This window comes from Delphinapterus leucas, chromosome X, assembly GCF_059928025.1.
Source record: "Delphinapterus leucas isolate spDelLeu-1000000601 "Yukka" chromosome X, BTC_Dleu_Yukka2, whole genome shotgun sequence".
Classification (NCBI taxonomy): Eukaryota; Metazoa; Chordata; class Mammalia; order Artiodactyla; family Monodontidae; genus Delphinapterus; species Delphinapterus leucas.
Window position 1 is genome coordinate 17618445 of NC_143150.1, and position 3008 is coordinate 17621452.

The window sequence follows — 3008 nt, forward strand, 5'->3', positions numbered from 1 at the left end:
AAAGAAATCTTTTCTAAGGGGGCCATCAGCACCCCCTCAGGGGTGATGTTTTAAGCCTAATGTGAAAAAGAGAGCTTCTCTAAAACTTCTTATATGATTAACACAGTTGAATGCCCTTTATGACAAAGCATGGGGAGTGCAAATAAAATTCTCTTCAGGAGGAGACCTTTGTCCCCCCTTTTTTGCTTAAATCATTTCCTAGCCATGTAACACGGGGAAAGAACGTTCACATTTCAGGGGGGAGGAAAGCTCAGGGAGATACAGCTGTGCCGTTTAAACTGACCCAACTCTTCACGAATCGGGTCAAATGGCTCAGACGAGGCTTCCTTGCTGTATGTAGTGAGACTGAAACCCGTAACAGGGGAGAGAGAATCGAGTTAACATCACTGTGTGCGTTAGGAAATGTGTTACGTGGCAATAGCTAACCGAAGCGCATTTGCCTTTGAGTGTCTATTTGAATCTTTGGCCTTCTGGCTAGCATGGCACGTCCAGGAAGAAGGCACACAGGAGGTTTCCCTAAAAAAAGAATGAGGTGCTTTGCCTCTACAAAGTGGGGTATGGTTATGCTGCTGTCAAGTGAAAGACCTCATGCTTCCAACAGAAGGTGTCACCCTCTGGAGTGCTTGATGGACTCTGCTACCCTAACACGTTTCCCCTTTATAAACAGAGTCCAGCCGCTTTGGCCTTATCTACTTGATTCCAAAATAGCTCGTCAATTTAATAGCATTCAGGTTGTTTATGCACACACAAGGCCCTTTGAAAATAACCCTTTTCATGTCGCCAAACAGGCATTTTGAAATCAACTAATTGGATGGTTGTCTGAATTCAACTCGTTGTTTTAAAAATAACCAGTTGTTCCACTGAATTACATTTTTTTACCCCCAAGCCAATTGGTGTGTGTAGACAGAGTTTGAGTCAATCCAGATGGCTGGCTGCATTTTTGACTTGAACTGACTGGATGTTTTGTGGTCAGATATATACAGCTCTTGATAGCCACTGGGGAAATGGAGTAGAAGGGAAGGAAGGTGTAGGAAAGTTAGGAGAAGTTATATCAACAAAAGTTTCCATCTTGGGTGCTGTGGATCCAGACATTTTCTGCAATCAATCCTTCCTCCTCCTCAACACACATGCACACGCACACGTGCACACACACACATGCACACACACACATAGTTAAGAAAACAGAAATAAAGTAATAACATCCCTCCCAGCTGGCTCTGCTCACGGCTGTGGGTCTTTTCTTTCTTTCTTTCTCCCCATGAATTTCTTCACTGCTTGGGTGGCCTGTGGAGGGATTCTGGCAGCTCAGCATCATTGGTTTAGCTCCGTCTTAGGCTAACTTTTCCTTCCTGTGGGGAGCTCTCCTTTGAGGGACTTAGTGCCCCTCTCAGTCTGTAAAAGCAAGGCAGGAAGAAGAGGGCTTCAGTCAGACCTGAACCCCCTAATTCCAAGCATGAGGCCTGACTCTGACCCATGGAACCACTTTTCCTGAGGGAAGCTGTGAATTTCCCGTAATGAACGGAACCAGTCCTCCCTACCCAGGCGTTACTACTACATTTTGAGAAATCCTGAGTTTTGTATCATCTATGGTCTCCGTAATTAGCTGTCAAATTCTGCTGGCATGAGGAAGTGCAATTCAGATGTTTCAAAGGCTACTTCATGTGGACTTAATTTGATTTCTTCATTTACCTTACTGATAACATGATGAAAGTAGAACAGAGAGACTTCCCCTGAACCATCTTAGGTTTTTCACTTACAAGGAAGAAAAGGTTCTCCAAACATTTAAAATCAAACTGCAGGGATTTCCCTGGTGGTCCAGTGGGTAAGACTCTGCACTTGCAATGCAGGGGGCCCAGGTTTGATCCCTGGTCGGGGAACTAGATCCCTCATGCATGCTGCAACTCAGAGTCCACATGCCGCAACTGAGAAGACTGCATGCCGCAACTAAGACCTGGCACAGCCTAAATAAATAAACATTAAAAAGAAATCAAACTGCAGGGGTGATTTCCAAAATGTCTTCCAGTTTTTTCACAAATTTTGAGTGAATTATATGACACAAACTCACTTTTCTACTGCCAGCATTGTACCTTTTCTATCTTGTGCAAAGGTCATTGCTTGCAGTGAATCGAAGAGCACAAGAAATATTCTGTTTGAAACCTGGCCCTGCCCCTGTTGTCCCCAACTTTTCTCTCTCATCTAGTAAATCCCAAATGGGCATGTTTTTCATAACATGTCATTTTTTATGCCTGGCTCTTTAAGGTGAGTATTGATTCCCGTGAGGCTTTCAAAGACACCTGGATAACATTCAAAAGTTTTTGCCTATGACATTTAGGTTTTAAACCACTGCCACATGGCTTGTTGGGATGTTTTAGTTTGGGAGGTATTGGAGGTATATGACTTGGGTTATGGTCCTGTCTTCATTGCTGACCTGCTATGTGACCTTGGGAACATCACTTTAGTCTCTGAATCTCAGAGGTTTTCTCATCAATGTTATGGGGGTAATAATATTTGCATGCCTGGTGTATCTCAGTGGGCTGTTGGGAAGAACAATCCAAATAAGGTATGGGGAAGCCCTTTGTAAGAAGAATTAAGTCTTAAACAAATGTAAGAGATTCTAAAAGGAGACAATTTAACTGGGATTATCAGGTAGTCCTGAAAACTTGACCCTTCCTTCTCAGATCAAGAGGTTTGTTGTCAGGTCACAAAATTGCACTGTGTGTTACCATTACTTTAATCCCTGTTTGTTGGATTCAAACACCCCCAAAGATCAAATTCTACAGAAAAATGGGATGAATGGATATATTGCCTCAGTTTTGAGAATCCACAGTAATATTAGCATAGGGATAAGAAAACTTGGCAGGCTTAAATTTTTTCAGTATTAATGACACTATGAATGTGTTAAAGTAATCAGTAATATTACAAGTTCCATTTGCAGCAGAAGTAAAGTGAGAAAGAGAGAACTTCTCCCTGGATTTCAGAATCATGGCTGCTTCAGTTGTGAAGACAAC

At 42.6% G+C, this 3008-nt stretch overlaps 1 non-coding gene across 1 annotated transcript; it reads left to right on the top strand.

The window, feature by feature from the left end:
- The first annotated feature begins 1804 nt into the window (after nt 1-1804).
- On the top strand, nt 1805-1877 carry TRNAA-UGC (transfer RNA alanine (anticodon UGC)). Its single transcript has one exon. It is a non-coding gene; the product is annotated as a tRNA-Ala (tRNA).
- Nucleotides 1878-3008: the final 1131 nt, after the last annotated feature.